The following is an 18,395-nucleotide window of genomic DNA, read 5'->3' as shown; positions in this document are numbered from 1 at the left end:
TACCCAGGGGGGGGGAGAAAGATAGTGTGAGGGTTATCGGCCTCTTTATCTTACTCGGCAGGAGGCCATCAGTGGTTGTCACTCCGGAGGAGTCGGGCCGCAGCAACGCCGCCAATTGTTGATGCCTTCTTTATTGATCGTGAGTCTGTGTTCAAGAGAGAACGATAAAATAAAGATAGCTGAGAAAAGAATGCATGAGATAATAATCTACTGTGTGAGAACTAAAAGATATGTGTAAGAGTGGCTTGGTCTGGCCATAATCGGTGCGCTTTCCATGGCGCCTGCTCCGCTCGCCCAAGGCTCAGCCACAGCTCCAACCCGCTTTTGCAGCGACTGCTCCCCCACGTTGCTTCTCCCCACAAATCACCATGAATCAACAACGGACAGGACGGGCACCAGTATCTCGTTCACAGCCAGACCCAAAACCAACGCACTGAGTATCTGCCCTCTGGCCCTTTTATAATCCCAAAGCTGGGGTGGGGGCAAATATAGGATCAAAAACGTCCCTTAGTCGAATCTCGGATGCTGATTGTTGCACCTCCGCTTAGCAGAAAGACTTTAACGAAAGAGGGGAGTTTATAATTAATATTACAACTTTGATGAGCCAGACCCCTATAGGAACCTGTGAGATGACAACAATCTCTTACCTTCACACCTTCACTAATTTCCTCTTCACAAATATGGCAGATATTGTTCTGCTTAAATTCCCTTTTCTCTTCTTTTGTTAAATTAATTGGCTCATTGTGTTTTCTCAATATCTCACGTAATTGAACACAGTCCATTTCCAGTCGTCTAACAAACTCTTCTGAAGCATCTTCTCCTTTATAAAATTCTAACTTGTCATATTCATCATCAACAGATGATTTGATATAATAGCAGAAACCACAAGGAGTATGTTTTTGATATTTTTTTGTGTATGGTTGTTTGGGATTTGGAGAAGTAGTATCTATCTTTTCAAGGATATAGTCAGGTTCACTATGTTTTTTCGTTCAAAATCATGGTAGATTAGCAAACCTATACATTTTTGGAAACGTTATTACATGGAAAATCTGAAAATCAATGTTTACATTTGCCAATTCCGACCAATTCGATTCGACCAATTCGACCAATCGACCAATTCCATTCGACCAATTCGACCATTCGACCAATCGCTTCGATCGACCATTCGACCATTCGACCAATTCGATTCGATTCGATTCATCGAATTCGATTCGATCGACCATTCGACCAATTCGATTTGCCAATCAATTTGACCGACCTTTGCTTGTGTGGAACGGACTGTGAAAACGATGCGGACTATATTGTCGGATACGACACACAAGACAGTGATGACGAACTCTAAATGGCATATTCTGTAATCGTGTATGTTTGATGCCATTGACTGCCTGTGTATATTTTGTCATTGACTGCCCGTGTAGATGTGAAGTTATACTGACTACATGTGTATATATGATTTTGCTGACTGCCTGTGTATGTTTGGTGATATGAATTATTGTGACACATTTTGATGTTATTAACTGCCTGTACAAAATGATAACATGTATTTGATTATGCAACTTATCGCGAATATAAAGACAGTATTTTGCAATTCAAAACCTTTGATTCGTGTCCATTCCCCATAGCACTAATTTGATACTTTCATTGGATTCCTTGTCCCTGAAAATATAGGTTTAGTATATTTTAAAGTTTTTAGGGTAATTAGAGGCAGAAATAGAACAAAATATGTATTTTACAGTGGCCATTTTGAAAATCCAAAATGGCCGCCATACAGGTATCTCTCCAAATGTAAACATTGATTTTTAGTTTCCTTATGCTATAACCTTTCCAAAAATGTATAGCTTTGCTAATCTACCATGATTTTGAACGAAATATAATTTATTGACATAGTGAACCTGACTAATACATTCAAAATCAGCATGCAGTATATCACAAATGGATGTTTTATAGATTTGTTGAAATCTTTAAATGATATGTTTGAACCTACTTTTGGCATAGTAATTACGGATGAATTATTACTACAATATTTTGAATGTTCCTTCATTCGTTCTTCTGTATGAAATAAGTTGATACATCGTTTACAGGGATATGTTTTACATTTTCTATTGACTACTTGTGAAGTGGTTAATTTTCAAAATGTTTTGATGTGATTTCATTTGAATGATTTGATAATGTGATTTTTCTCCCGAATTATAATAAAGAAGATCAATATGTGTTTTAGCATTTTTGTAGTCATCCATAAGTTTCAATATCTGAACTTTGTTTGTATCCGTTAATCCATATACATTAATAGACAGTTTATTCATTTTCTCAAATTTAGGAATATCAGTTAATGACATTGGAATCTCTAAATCATTAAACATTCAGCGTATCTTCATATTTCTTATAATGAGATACTCTTTCAGAATCCTTTTTTGAAAGATGTAAATGAGCAAGAACAGACCATAGAAAACATTTATTATCTTTGTTTTGAATATTATTTACCGCCTTTTTAAGTTTAATTTATCCTGGTAAATCAATATAAGAAGAAGCATGAAGAGGGTCCGATTTCAATATGTGTATATCCAGGAAAGTTATTTTACTAATGCCAAATGCACTAACTTCCACAATGTTATCAACATCCAGTTCTTGTCTTTGGAGTTCATCATAAACATCACAAACTAAGAAATCTTTGAATTATGTGAAAAAGTTCTAACTCCTGGGGAGGAAGATAAAAACAACAAAGCACAAAAATCTACCTTAACCACAAAACTTAACCATCAAAAATGCAAAATTTCAATAAAAACATTTGTACAACCCCTTCCTATAGACCACGTCCCCCGGTGGATGCCACAATACCCAACGTTACTTGCAGGGCCATCCCAATGCACCCCAAATTTTTGTGGGCCCTGTCCTGGTGTTACAGGTGAGTGACATGGCTCGGTAGATTTCACTCTCATTCATTTGCACAAATACCATAACATTCACACATGTTTAAAAAATCATCAAAACACAAAAATCATCACAAAGCACATATTTCACCCCCCCTGCAAGACCATGGCATTGATGTTATTATACATGTGTGTGCGTTTCTACTCGGCAGCGGGGAGGTACCGTACAAGTAAGATGGTGGGGGCGCTTCAGGCTGTGGTGCCTGCAGTTCAAAACACATCGCCAGACTTATTAGTTCTTAACCCCCTCCTGCCCCCTTTAACTCTTGGCCCCCTGACAGCCAAACAGCTTCTTATGCTGTCGTCCTGCCAGGGAGGTCTCCACACGAGGCTACATCGCCTCAGGCTTCCACACAACCTCGCGGATCGCCAAGGTCCTGCCAGGGAGGTCTCCACATCAGGCTCCATCGCCTCAGGCTTCCACAGAGCCTCACGGGTTGCCAAGGGCCCCCATGCCGCAGGGCGCCCAAACAGACCCCCCGCCGATAGGCTCCCAATTTCCAGACACCACTGTCTGCCAGGGGCAATTACAGCAGTGGGGGCCGCAGTCACCACTCCTTCAGAGCTTGATCCATACCTGCGGACACACATACCTTCCCCACCCACAAAATCCACAAAAATATTTCCTCCCCCACTGCCATTTAATTCTCAACCATATATTTAAAAAAAAGATGTCACCAAAAAGATTCTGCCATGGCCAGCTCACATGTGAAATTCCCATTCACATTTCAAAATTTCCAAACACAATATGATCATAACTCAATCAGATCTGAATTTCCATCCTCACGACCACACAAAAACAAAAAACCTCCACACAAAAACAAACGCCACCCACAAGACGCTTTTGTGGCACACATTCCAATCCCCTCACCGGCCATTCCATTACTTTCACACGCCCCCTCATTCAAAATTACTTATGTCCAAATTTCCTCAAGCAAGTACGGAACCCGAGGACAGCACAAATCAGGGCACTTACCTCAAGTGTAAGTAGTTGCAGGTTGGTCGGGTCCAAGAGTGCCATCCACGCTACAGAAATCCAAAATGTATCCCATTGGACCAATCCAATTCTTCCAAATTTCCTTTTATCCCAATTGTACTGACAAGTATGTGGATCCACATCCTCCGGTGACGTGTACTACACTACTGCATTTGGCTATGACAGCTCCGCCCCTCTACCATGCAAAGGCCATCGGGACAAATTGAGCAGTCGAAATGCTAACATGGCCAATGAGTGTCCATAAGGGTGCAACCCACCATCCATCCTTCAGCCCCCTGCATGGAACACCACTGCACCAGCCACAGCTGGCCAATGTGGTGAGCACCTGCTGCCAACTCTTCCATTCCCAAAACCTCGGACCTGGGGAGAACGGTCGCAGTGCGTGGCATCCACATCACGTCCCCTGCAGCTCCCACATCCCCCAGTCCACACAACTCCAGCCCCCAGTGCCCACCCACACTTGACCACGCCAAGGTCTAGTTGACAGCCATATTCCCCCAGGAGACTCATCCCAGAAGACATGATCCACACACCTCGGACACCCACAGCACCACGTTGACCTCCAGACTACCCAACTACATCGCCACAACTCCGCATCCCAAATATTGGCACCGGTGCCCCTGTAGCCAATTGGAGGCTGTGTCCTGCTAGTCTATGCATTTTTGTCCCAGCCGCCAACACTTTGGTCTAACACACATAGATCAATAATGGTGCCACTATGCAGTGTCCGCCATACCTCTTCACAAAATTCACAATTAAATTTGCATCTAACCCTCAGATTACCAGTGCCAATTATTTTTCACAATTTACTAATTTCACCAAAGAAGGGTGCTTTTCAAGACACATGCCAGCCGAGCATGGCCCATATGCTCGGCTCATTACAAATTCCCGATTAATCAAACCCATGGCTCTCTTCCAAAGCCGAGAGCCCACAAATCACAACAGATCATCTGTGGAAGATCATTCTCACACCATGACGTTCCACAGATGCCCCAATGGTTGTCCAGTGGGCGACACTCATTCTGTTCATGCTGTTCGACCTGCATCCATAGACCAGCACAGCATGGCAGATCACCACAGGCTGGCTGTCGCAGAGTCTCAGGGAGAGGCTGCCAGGCCGCATGCCCGAGTGGTCACCACATCAGGCCCATGTTGGCCGTCCGTGGTGCCACCACCAAAGCACGACCTACAACACCTCCCCCTAGTGGTCCTCATATATACACCATCCCAGGTACCTGTGAGAAACCACCTCGGACCCCCGGAGGTCTTAACCCCCACTAGGGTCTGCCAACCCTGCTGGCTTGAGACACACACTCAGGCGGCTCAATGGACAAAGGACGCCACACTCCACCAGACACCCCGTGGGGCCCAGGTCGTACAATGACACACATGGTTGGATCCCACATCCAAATCCTGCCAGCACAGCCCCCCGGCTGGCTGGCATACCCAAATTTTGTAAGGGCACATTTTCCCTGAGGCAGACCCCAATGACCTCAACTGGTCCAAATTCTGCAGCCCGGGGACCAATTCCCTCCAAGGCTGCTCAAAATTACACTCCCGTTTCAATGTAAATTTAAATTTCCTTATAAATTTTTTGGCCTCGTTTGTCCAATAACCGCAGCTGCAGGTGACAACCTCTTCTCCGGGTTGTTCTGCCTCTCCCTGCAGCTGCTCCAAATTCTCCACGGGGACCAGATTTTCCAAGGCTCTATCTCTTGACTCTTCCATGTCTGTGTCCAGCTCCGGGCCAACCCCCCCTCAACCCCCCCTGATGGGTATTCAACTTCGGAGCCTTTTGTACCCAATTGTAGTTTGTGGTGATGGTTCCCTTGGTCTCTTTAATCTCATCAATAAACCGACTCACCTCAACCTCCAAACCCAGTTGGACCTGAGCAACCTCCTCCTCCATGATACTGTCACAGGTGTCCAGCCGCTGTGTCACATCATTCTCATTATTATTACCAACCAATGGCGGCCCCCACAGGCCTTTATCAATAAATACGCAGTAAGGTTCCGTTACACGGACCCCAATATTTTTTACCCTCTGTTGCTCCGAACCACCGCCCTGGCACTGCAAAAATCCAAATTCCTCTCCTTGTTGTTGCTTTGTGCCATCCACATGGCCCCGATAGCCTTCGAGGTCTTTTCCAATTAAACAGTCCCCATTTAAATTTGAATTTCCCCCATTTACCTCCCATTTGCTTCCAAGCATTCCCCATTTAAGTTTGACCTCTCCTGTGCACGAAGCGCATCAACTTGGGTCTCACACTCTTCCATTCCCACTGTTAATTCCCCCCGTTTTGATTCAAATTCTGCCGCCCATGGCTTCTCCTGTGCCCCATCTATATCAATTTTGTTTTCCATTCCATTGTTTTTTCCCTTCAATTCTTTCTTTATTTCTTCCTTTGTTTCACTCGTTGGCTCACGCTGGGCTTTGATTTCTTTCGTTTGGGTTTTTCTTTCTTCAGTCCCAGCATCCAATCGTTCACTACAGGCCTCCAATCCAGCCATCCATCGTTCATGACGGGCATCCAATTTAGCCCCCATTCGTTCCAAAATCTCCTCGTGAGCATTAAGCATTTCCTTCATTTTCGTTAACAATTTGAACATTGCCTGGAGAGTCATCACATCCGTCTCATGGCTCGTTCGCTGAGGAATGGGGGAAGTTCCACTTCTATTCTCATAACCACCTACCCCCCCCCCCCCCCGGCTCACTTCTAAAGTCGTCAGCATCCCCAACCTGCACGGCCATTTCACTCGCTTCCGCCATCCACAGTGAGAATGTAGTTCCCCGCACGCGTATTGTTTTTTTACCTCAGGAAAAAAAATCAATTTAACTTTTCCGAAAAACGATATGTTGCGCTTCGTACACCAATAAACGACAAAATTTGACACCCGGTACTACGATTACCTCCCCCTCTACGAGGGAAAGACAATCGTTAAATTTTTGAATACCGAAAGCTGAGCGCAAGTTGCCCTCAGCCGGTGTCGATCTCGTAACCCCCAAACACAAAATGTCCGCCGAGTCCAAACCCTACATTCCTGACACCAAATGCCACGTTCCTGGCGATTTATATCTTTCCAAGGAACGGATAGCTGAAGAAGCTGTTACTCCAAGGCGTTCATCAAATGTGGCGGAGATAATACACGTGGGCGAGGAGGGGGGGGGGGGGGGAGTGGGGAAGAGGGAGGATGCTGAAGAGCGCTTACCTGAACGGATCCCACTGTCAGTCCTCAAACCTGTGTAAAATAAATTCAAACGAACCAGATTTACAAAGTACAAAAGGAAACAGGTTTATTAAATGGAATGTCGGTAATACAAAATAAAACGCGTGATTATAAATAATGTCCTAATTGGGACGTTCCCACAAACAGACTTGAAAACAGATGAAAGGGAAGGATAACTGAAAATAAATGTGTGGTTATTGAGTGCACTTAACTCTGATCGCTGGTGGGGTCTCGTCAGGGGTCATACAAATCATCTGGGGCGTTTGCGGCCTTGCATGCAAAACGCGCTCGTTGGCGTGAAACAGGCCTCACTGTGCGTCCCTTCACTCCGGGCCTCACGCACAAAACGAACAGGAGTTGTCGAGCAGCTCGTCGTTCTTGCTTGGGAAAAAACCGCAGCTCTCCGTCCCCCGCTCTTCCACCTCACGGCCAACAGCCCGATGCTGGAACACGGCTGCTCGAGATGAATCCTCCCCATGCACTGTCACTTTTTGAACGAGAGGCGCAAGAGGTAAAGTTCACTCCCAATGCCCAGATGCCAGACAAACAGGGGAATGAGGAGAAGATGCCGGCACAACCGTTATCGCCAGACCCAATACTGAGAAGGGGGAGGAGAGGAGCAATCACGACCATTCCCTATGGCATCCAAAAACGAGAAGGAAGATGTTCGCTGCTCCAACTATTTTTACACCCCGCTCTCTGACGTCATCGGTCGTGCTTCACCAATCAGCGAGTTGCTTCTTACTCATCCTTCCCTGTCAATCAAGAGCCCTGGCCAATTATGGCTCCTCGGGGCATGTCTTCACGGATCTTTCGTCCTATGTGTCCTTTCCAGTCGGGGTAATCAGCCCAAGTGCATCATCTGGGTTTCTGGTTAGTTTTATTATTAATTAGTGCCATTAAATGCGTGATTCTAACTAGTGTCTAATGCGGTACCATGAGAGCCAAAGGGATAATCACAGAGGGAACAACGTACAATGGATAATTTACCCTTATTCCCTAAGCTAGTTAACATGCCCCGCCCCCTCGCGATGGGGAGAAATATACAAGGTTAATCTGAACACACGGTCTACACAAGTACTTATTACATCAAGGTTTCTACACGACATTCGGAGCACCTACCTATACAAATCTACCTGGACTAAAGTATCCCAACCCCCACAAACGTAACAATACTTTTTCACTTAAAATACAATTTTCTTGATGAAAATCTTGTGGTAATTTATCGATACTTTTGGCTTTAAATACATTTTTCTTGATGAGAATCTCGTGATAATTTATATACTTTTTCGCTTTAAATAAAATTTTCTTGATAATATCGTGGTAATTTATAGATACTTTTTCGCTTAAAATAAATTAACTCTTTTTAGCTTAAAAAAAAACCTTATTTTTCAAATGTTTTTATCGGTTGCTTCTTTGGAGGAGGCTGTTTAAGGTTTTATACCTTATTTTCAACTTTTATAGGTAGTCTCTTTGTAGGAGGTTAATTTTTTTTTTTTACCTAAAAATACAATGTATCAAGACACAAAAGACAAGTTTCACTCAATCTCTACATTTGTAAAAGATACTGAGTCAGGTAAAATAGGTCAAGGATTGAACAAAGATAATGATAACAACTACGGGATGAACCAATTATGAGTGATAATATGAGTTCTTCAATTTCCTTCATTGGAAGGGATTTTTATATATCTCGAAGAACATCAATTATAGTAACTCTAAAAAAAGTTTCACCTCGAATTTTAGCAATCAATTCCAAGCTAGAAAATGCAATGAAACAAGTAAAAGTATAAAAAAAGAAAACCCTTATGGATGAAGCTTTAGAAAGAGAAGTTAAAACCATTAACAATAAGCGTTATGCCTCGGTCCCCCGTCGTTGAAGTGATGTGAGTTGATAAAGTGGAAGACGCAAGGCGGCCATCTTGGATTTTGACTTAGCGACCCAATTCTCAATAACGTTCTCCCTTATGTGTAGATACACCCACACACCAGATTAGAAGTTAGTAGTTCGTTTATTTTTCAAGATATTTCGCTCACAAGGTTCAGATATATATATATATATGGTGGCGGCCATCTTGGATTTTGAAGTGGCGACCCAATGTTCAATAGCGTTCTTCCTTATGCGTAGATACACCCACACACCAGATTAGAAATTAGTAGTTCGAAAGCGCGGTGTTACGCGCGCTGTTTGTAAACAAGGAGGAAGCAGACAACGCGGTAATTTGTAAGAGTCTTTATTCAAGAGCTCACTGTAACACTGAACTCTCAGGGCTGCGCACCCCGTGTATATCGTGAGGCCACGCCTCTCTCCCGGGCGTGGCCCACCCCCACTTGGTGTGCGGGGTGATGTCACCACGTCAGTGCTTTCGTGTCCGCAACACGCGCCCCCCCAGAATCCCCGCGCACCTGAAGGGCCAGTTTGCGGGGCAAACGGATGACCCAGCCGAAGCGCCCCCTGGCGACTGGCGGCGTCTGGGATGCAGGGATGCCATCTGGGTTGCCTCCGGCTGCCCCTGGGATGGGTGCAGGACCAGGAGGCGGCGTGGCGGCGGGGCTGGGCGGTGCCGGGGGTCCGCCCGCAAGGGGGCGGCCCCGACGCGGGGGTCGGGCCACTGGCGGTGGATGGTCCACGTCGAGGTGGGCCAGCTTGAGGCGGTCCACAGAAACGCGGTCAGGAGTACCGCCGATGTCCAGGGTGAAGTGCTTCACCCCGGTCTCCAGCACGTAGAAAGGCCCGTCGTACGGGGGCCGCAGTGGTGTCTGGTGGGCATCGTGGCGGATGAAGATGTACTCCGCCGTACGAAGTTCCGGGGCGACTTGCGTCGGTGGGTGCCCGTGGCGTGCCGTTGGCACCGGGGCGAACCTCTGGGCGGTCTCCTGCAGAGCGGAGCGCTGCTGTGCCGCGGACCATGGTGCCGTGGAGTCGGGGAGGAACTCGCCCGGCACCCGCAGCGGTTGCCCGAAGACCAACTCCGCCGCGGATGCGCGCAGGTCCTCCTTGGGCGCCGTCTGTAGGCCCAGCAGGACCCAGGGGAGCCTGTCGACCCAGCCGCCGTCGCGGAGGGTGGCCCGGAGCGCGGCCTTCAATGAGTGGTGAAATCGCTCACACAGGCCGTTAGCCTGGGGGTGGTAGGCCGTGGTTCGGTGCAGCCGGACCCCGAGCCCCTGCGCGACCGCCCCCCAGAGCTCCGAGGTGAACTGTGGGCCGCGGTCGGATGAGATGTCTGAGGGGGCGCCGAACCGGGTGACCCAGGTGGCGATGAAAGCCTGCGCGACGTCCGCCGCCATCGTCGACGCCAAGGGCACGGCCTCCGGCCACCGGGTAGTGCGGTCCACCATGGTGAGGATGTGGGTGAAACACCGCGAGGGGGGCAGAGGTCCCACCAGGTCCACGTGGACATGGTCAAACCGGCATTCCGGCACCGTAAACGGGGCCAACGGGGCCTGGGTGTGCCGGTGCACCTTGGCGCGCTGGCATGCGAGGCACGTCCTGGCCCAGCCACGGACGGCCTTCCGGAGGCCATGCCAGCCGAATTTGTCGCCGATCAACATTTGGGAGGCCCCTGTGCCTGGGTGGGACAGGCCGTGGATGGCGTTAAACACCTGGCGCTGCCAGCCCGCGGGCATGATGGGGCGAGGCCGCCCGAGGGAGACGTCGCACAAGAGGGCCGCGCCCGCGCCCTCGAACGGCACCTCTGTGACGCGGAGGCCCGTGACGGCGGGTCCGCAAGGCCTGGACGTCGGGTTCGGCGGCCTGGTCCGCTGCCATCCGGGCATAGTCGATGCCGAGGTGGACTGCGTGGGCGACGGCCCGGGAAAGGCAATCCACCACCGGGTTGTCCTTCCCCGCGACGTGCCGGATGTCCGTCGTGTAATCGGACACGGCCGAGAGGTGACGCTGCTGCCGGGCCGACCACGGCTCGATGACCTTGCCCATCGCGAAGATCAGCGGCTTGTGGTCGATGAAGGCCATAAACGCATGGCCCTCGATCAGATGGCGGAAGTGCCTGACCGCCAAGTGAAGCCCGAGCAACTCGCGGTCGAAAGTACTGTAACGGCGTTCGGGCGGGCGAAGCTGCCGGCTAAAGAACGCCAGCGGTTGCCAAACTCCACACACCCATTGTTTGTGCACCACACCCACCGCGTAGTCCGAGGCGTCGGTGGTGAGGGCGATCGGTGCTTCGGGCGCCGGGTGCGCGAGCATGGTGGCGTTAGCCAAGGCGAGCTTTGCGCCCGTGAACGCCGCGTCCATCTGCTCGGTCCAGGTAACGTCGCCTTTGCCCGGCTTACCTCGGAGAGCTTCGTGCAGGGGGCGCAGGAGCTGGGCGATACGGGGCAGGAACCGATGGTAAAAGTTCACCATGCCCAGGAACTCCTGCAGCCCCCTGATCGTGCGGGGGCGCGGAAACCCCTTCACCGTCTACACCTTGGCCGGCAGGGGGACGGCTCCATCCTTGGTGACGCGGTGCCCCAGAAAATCGATTTCGGCGACGCCGAACCGGCACTTTGCAGGGTTCACAATCAGGCCATGCTGGCCCAGGCGTTCGAAGAGCGTGCGGAGGTGGTGTAGGTGCTCTTCGCGGGACGCGCTGGCGACGACGATATCGTCCAGGTAGACGTATACAAAATCCAAGTCGCGCAGGACGCTGTCCATCAGCCGCTGGAACGCCTGAGCCGCATTCTTCAGACCAAAGGGCATCCGCAGGAATTCGAAGATTCCGAATGGCGTGATGACCGCCGTCTTCGGGACGTCCTCCGGCCTGACGGGGACCTGATGGTAGCCGCGTATGAGGTCCACCTTCGAGAAGAAGGACATGCCCGCCAAACGGGCGGAAAAGTCCTGAATGTGGGGGACGTGGTAGCGGTCGGGGGTCGTGGCGTCATTGAGACGGCGATAGTCCCCGCACGGTCGCCATTCCCCGCCGGGCTTCGGCACGATGTGCAGCGGCGACGCCCAAGCACTGTCCTGGCGCCGAACGGTGCCGAGTCGCTCCAGGGTAGCGAACCCCGCTTTTGCTACCGCCAGCTTCGTCGGCTCGAGGCGGCGTGCCCGGGCGTAGACCGGTGGCCCGACGGTGGGGATGTGATGGGCCACCCCGTGCTTGATGGCCCCCACTGAGAAGGTGGGCCGCATGAGAGCCGGAAAGCCGGCGAGGAGGCGGGTGAATTCGTCCGCTGCCGGAAGGGTACAGATCAACGTGGCCGGAACCGAACCGTTCGGCAAGCCGCTTGGCAAGCCGCTCGGTGAGCCGCTCAGTGAGCTGCTCGACGAGCTGGGCAGCGCACAAGCGAGCGAGCTGAACGTCTCGGCCTGGACAAGACGTCTGTGCTTTACGTCGACCAGGAGCCCATTGGCGCACAGGAAGTCTGCGCCAAGCAATGCCATGGGCACGTCGGCGGTGACGAACGACCATCGGAAAACCTGTCCTCCGAACCGCAGAGAGAGGCAGCGTTTTCCGAACGTACGGATGGGCGTCCCGTTCGCGGCAAGCAGCGCGGGGCCCCCGCCCGCGGTGTGCTTGTCCGACGTACCGGCAGGAACGACACTCACCTGCGCTCCCATGTCGCACAGGTAACAGCGCCCGGATAAGGTGTCCGTTATGAACAGCAGGCTGCTCGAACGGCCGGCGCTCATTGCCACTATCGAGCGCCGGCCCGGGCGTTTCCCGACCTGTTGAAGGAGCATGGCGGATGACACTGTCGAGCCTCATGGCCGAACTTGGCGTGGAACCAGCACCAGGTGGTGGAGCTGGAGGAGTGCGGCTTGGCTCCGCCAGGCCGGTGGAGTTGGTGGTTTTCCCCGCGGTGGCGGTTTTCGCCGCGGCGGTGGGCGGGGCGTGGCGGCGGCCAAGAGGTGCGTATCAGCATGCTGCGTATGCTGTGTAAGCTGATGCTGTGGATCAGCATCATCAGCAGCATCAGCCTCGAGGTCCGTGACGGCCTCACCGACTCTCGCCCGCGTGTCCGAAGCCGCGAAGTACCTGTCCGCCTCGGCGACCAATGCTCGGGGTTCCGTTAGCACGGTCCCGGCCAACGCGAGGCGTACCTGTGCTGGAAGTTGGCGACGGAAAAGCGCCCGGAATAGAGAACCAGGGGCTTCGTCGCCCAACAGTGACAGCATATGGTCCATTCGGACCGACGGGCGCGTGTCGCCGAGCTCGGGGAGATCCAGGAGGCGGTCGGCCCGTGCGTCCTCCGTGAGGCCGAACGTGGCTAGGAGCAGCCGCTTGAGCGCCTCGTACTTGTGGCCGTCCGGTGGGTGGCGAAGGACGGACACAACTCAAGCGGCCATGCCGGGCCCAAGGGAGGCGACGACGTGGCAGTAGCGCGTGTCGTCGTTGGTGAGGCGCCGAAGCTGAAACTGGGCTTCGGCTTGGACGAACCAAACTTCGGCCTGGGCCTCCCAAAATTCGGGAAGTTTAACCGACATCGCGTTGTTGGGCATGGCAATGGCGTCGTGTTTGGAAGGATCGCTACGGCAGATCCAACGTCGAGGGTCACCAGTAAAGCGCGGTGTTACGCACGCTGTTTGTAAACAAGGAAGAAGCGGACAACGCGGTAATTTGTAAGAGTCTTTATTCAAGAGCTCACTGTAACACTGAACTCTCAGGGCTGCGCGCCCCGTGTATATCGTGAGGCCACGCCTCTCTCCCGGGCGTGGCCCACCCCCACTTGGTGTGCTGGGTGATGTCACCACGTCAGTGCTTTCGTGTCCGCCACAGTTCGTTTATTTTTCAAGATATTTCGCTCACAAGGTTCAGACATGTATATGGTGGTGGCCATCTTGTATTTTGACATGGCGACCCAATTTTCAATAGCGTTCCTCCTTATGCCGAGATACACCCACACACCAGATTAGAAGTTGGTACTTCGCTTATTTTTCAAGATATTTCGCTCACAAGGTTCAGACATACATGGCGGTGGCCATCTTGGATTTTGACTTGGCGACCCAATTTTCAATAGCGTTTTTTTTTTTTTTTTTTTTGGAATACAACATCGAGGCTCGTGAAAGAGCTAACAATAATCACATAAAAAGTCAAACCGACACATAAAACACAAAAAAATAAGGGGAACGGTAGACAAGATGGGGAAAGGGGGGAAGGACACAAACACAACATTTGAGAGCAGGGACATTGGGAGAAATGTGGGAGAGGGAGGGCTTGGGGGGAGGTGGGAGAGGTATAAAACATATGAACACTGCAAGGAATTCCAGGAAAGAAGTTGGAATTTCAAAAAAAAAGTGTATCTGGGGTGAATTAGCGGGGGTAGAAAAGATCAAGGTTTTGGATGGGGGAAGATAAGAGATGGTGGTGATCAGCTGTTTTAAAGACCTGCAGGAAGGAGGGGGATTGAAGGGAGTGGGGGAGTTTGTTCCAGAGGCAGGATAAAAGGGGAATGAAAGAGTGAAGGTGAGCAGAGAGCCTAGATTTTGGCAGTTTAACCATAAGAGGGTTGCAGGCAGATCTTGTGCGACCTGAAGGAATATTGGGGGGACAGAGCACAGAGAGAGCTGGGGGAGCAAGGCCGGAGAGGAGTCGGTAGAAGATAGAAAGACCACAAACCTGCCTGCGCTGAGTGAGTGAAAGGCCCTCGAAGTTAACTTCATCACGGGAGATTCCAATGATTCTGAAAGCTTTGGTTTCAACAGCGTGAAGCCGAGCTGGATGTGAGGCAGGAGCACCAGCCCAGAGGGGAGAACAGTATTCCATTGAGCTGCATATGAAAGCCTTGTATGTGATGAGGAGCTCAGGTGTGCCAAGGAAGGACTTCGCATGATGGAGGATGCCCAGTCGGCGACTGGCTTTGGAGGCCAGCTTGGAAATGTGGTTTTCCCAAGAAAGATCATGGCAGATAGTGAGACCCAAAAGCTTGAGCGACAGAACTTCTTGGAGACGATTGTTGAGAAAGTAGATGGGAGGGTTGTCCAGTCGATCTTTTTGGAGAGACATCGTAAGAGTGTGAGATTTGTCAGGATTGAAAGACATGTTCCACTTGTTTGACCAGTCTGTGATTTTGTCCAGGTCTTCAGAGAGTGAGGAGCCTTTCCGGGCCACACGTTGCCGAGGACCAGAGAGGACGTCCTAAAGCCATGAGTGGAGATATCCATGGATACCGTAGGAGGAGAGTTTGGTGAGCAGAGCTGGGTGCCAGACCATATCGAAGGCACTTGATATGTCAAGTGAGACAGCTCTTATTTACTGTTTGGCATTGAGGACCTCCATCCATTGTTGAGACAGGAGAAGCAACATGTCCCGAGTAGAATGACCTGGTCTGAATCCAAATTGATGATCAGAGATCAAGCCATTGGAGAAGAGGAAGGATTTGATATCCGAAGCAATGGTGGATTCCATGACTTTGCTGATAATTGGAAGCAGGCTGATTGGTCTGTAGTTGCAAGGATCTGTTTTTGCACATTTTTTGTGTAAAGCGGTAATGTTTGCTGATTTCCAAAATGCTGGCAGATGACCTTGAGCAAAAGAGAGGGTGAAAAGAACAGAGAGAGGGTGAGATAGAGCGGCAGAGCAGGATTTTAGGACCCGTGGGCTGATGCCGTCTGGTCCAGTTGCAGAATCAGAGTCGAGGTTTGACAAAAACTTCTCCACCTTGTCAGGAGAGAAGGACACAGAGTCCAGGAGCAGTTGGGTTCGACTGGGAAAGGTGGGAACAGAGAGAGATGGGTTTGGGACACAAGATTTTGAGGCAAACACAGAGTTGAGGCATTCGGCTTTGTCACGTGCGGTGTCAACTGTGCAGCCATTTGAGGTAAGGGAGGGGATGGAGGGGGAACAAACACCAGAAACGATTTTGACCAGACGCCACCAGGATTTGGAGGAAGGAGACAGGTTTGAGAGTTCAATCTTGAGTGTGGAGAGATAGTGCTTCCTGGCACCCCTGAGGGTAGACACACACTTGTTCCGATCTTGGTGGAAGGAACTGAGATTGCCTTCAGTTCGATTTGCCTTCCAAGAGGCAAAGGCAAGTTGTTTCAGGGCAACTGCCTCACCACAAGATTCAGTGTACCATGGACGGGAGGAAGGGTAAGACAACTGAAGACGAGATGGGATAAATCTGTGCATGAGAGAGAGCAGTTTGCTTTGGAAGAATTCCCAGGAAGAATTGATGTCAGAGGCAGTAGAGATGGGAGACCAGTCCAGATGATTGATGGCTGCTTGCAGACCGTGCCAGTCAGCCTGAGTGAAATGCCAGACTCGTCGGCGCTGAGGAGCCTCTCTGAGAATGGACAGAGAGATGTCCACTTTAACAAGCACATGATCAGAAGAACCGATTGGAGCAGAAGAAGAGCAGCAGACATTTGCAGGGAAGTTAGTCATAACCAAGTCCAGAAGAGAAGATACTCCATTGACTGAGATCCGGGTCGGGAAATTGACAGATTGTGTCAGTCCCAATGAGTCGCAGAAGTCCTTCGCTGAGGTGCCATGGCTGGTGAGAGATGAACCCACACCCAGCCAGCTGGCATGATGACAGTTGAAGTCGCCACATATGATGAAGAGAGAGTTTGGATGAGTTGATAGAAGTTGGTCCATGTTGTCCGACAGCAAAATGTAAATGGAGTCATCACTGTGTGGAGGACGGTACAGAGCACATATGAACAAAAGGTGGGAGCGGAGAGGAAGCCGTAGCCAGAGGTACTCCTGGGGGTGGGGTGGAGAGAGGGCAGTGCAAGAAGAGTGAGGAAGAGTTTTTTTATAAAGATAGCCACCCCACCACCAGGACAAGGCCCAGGTCTATCATACCGGAGGAGGGAGTAACCAGGAAGAGATATTAACGAATCAGAGACATCTTGAAGGAGCAAAGTTTCTGTTAAGCAGATCAAGTCTGGATTGTCAGAAGCAACCTGAATGGAGAGATAAATCAGGTTTGAGTAAAGGCCCCGGATGTTTGAGGTACATACCGTGAATGAGGAGAGAGGGGGAGCATCAGGTGCAGGACAGGGGAGGGCAGGGGTAGGGTCAGATGATGGATGAGAGGGGGAGGTAGGAAGAGCAGTTGATGGTGTGTCAGAGATTACAGAAGAGTTACAAGAAAGGGAAGGATGAGGAGGAGGAAAGTTTTGATGGTGATGGGATGAGGCACAGTGAGGGGTTGTTTGAGGGGGGGGGGGGGGGGAGAGGAAGGTAGAAGGTTGGGAGAGGTGTTGGTATGAGATCGGAGGGAGACGAAGTGGGGAGGAGGCAGTTTTGAGAAGGAGGAAGGAGGAGGGAGGAGGGAGAATTTGGGAGGGATGGTTGGGGGGAGATTTGAAGGGGAGGGGCAAGGTGGGAGTTTAGGAGGGGAAGGGCAAGGGGGGAATTTAGGAGGGGAGGGGCAAGGGGGGAGTTTAGGAGGTGAGGGGCAAGGGGGTAGATTTGGAGGGGAGGGGCAAGGGGGGAGATTTGGAGGGGAGGGGCAAGGGGGGAGTTTAGGAGGGGAGGGGCAAGGGGGGAGTTTAGGAGGGGAGGGGCAAGGGGAGAGATTTGGAGGGGAGGGGCAAAGGGGGAGATTTGGAGGGGAGGGGCAAGGGGGGAGTTTAGAAAGTGGATGATTAATGAAAGATTAACATTTATAACAAATTTGGTTTGTTGTGATTTTCATGTTAGCGATCCGTTTAAGAACGATGGAGGAGGGGTGGAATGAATGAGAATTTAGAGCCTGTAGTGAGAAAGAATTATAAGAGATTGAATGTTTTTTTGAAATGGAATGAGTTGAAGAGGAAATTGAAAGGAGCCTTTTAAATAGGAAGAAAAACAGTGTGTTGTAATAAACCATTGAATAAAACACGGCGGGGGAAAGTTTACACATATTGATCTTCAGAACCGTGAAGAACAATCTTATATTCACAAAAATACCAACGGGGTGAGGGCCTTGATGGACAACCACGAGTCACTTGAACAGGGCAAAAGGTGGAAGGCAAGGGGATAATGGGGGTGGGACGGGACAGCGCACATGGACAGAGGCGCACGATTGGACAAAAGCACACGAGGAGAAAGGGAAAGAAAAGTTTTTTTTTGTTGTTTTTTTGGGGGGGGGTTGGGGGGGTGGGGTGGGGTTACAACGTTAGACAAAGAGTAGATGTTCGGTGAAGTTTGTGGGAGAAGGGAAAATCAAAAAAGCTAGCAAAAACAGCGAAGGAAGGAACAAACTTCGACGGGGGAAGCCTGAGGCTGCAAGGCCTCACATGCGGCGCGGCAAACAAATGATTAATTTATGAAAGATAAACACCGATAAACTTCCAATGGGCACACTAT

General features: G+C 50.4%; 2 protein-coding genes across 4 annotated transcripts in view; one reads left to right on the top strand and one right to left on the bottom strand.

Moving 5' to 3' along the window:
• Positions 1-18,395, bottom strand: part of LOC144889489 (uncharacterized) — an 880,122-nt gene that overhangs the window by 404,921 nt on the left and 456,806 nt on the right. The gene's annotated exons all lie outside the window — the stretch shown is intronic.
• The window catches only part of LOC137412766 (carnitine O-palmitoyltransferase 2, mitochondrial-like), a 113,131-nt gene that overhangs the window by 57,018 nt on the left and 37,718 nt on the right, over positions 1-18,395 (top strand). The gene's annotated exons all lie outside the window — the stretch shown is intronic.

The sequence above is a fragment of the Myxine glutinosa genome, chromosome 1, assembly GCF_964187855.1.
Source record: "Myxine glutinosa chromosome 1, kmMyxGlut1.1, whole genome shotgun sequence".
Taxonomy (NCBI): Eukaryota; Metazoa; Chordata; class Myxini; order Myxiniformes; family Myxinidae; genus Myxine; species Myxine glutinosa.
The sequence above is the reverse complement of the archived record's forward strand: the minus strand, read 5'-3'. Positions and strand labels throughout refer to the sequence as shown.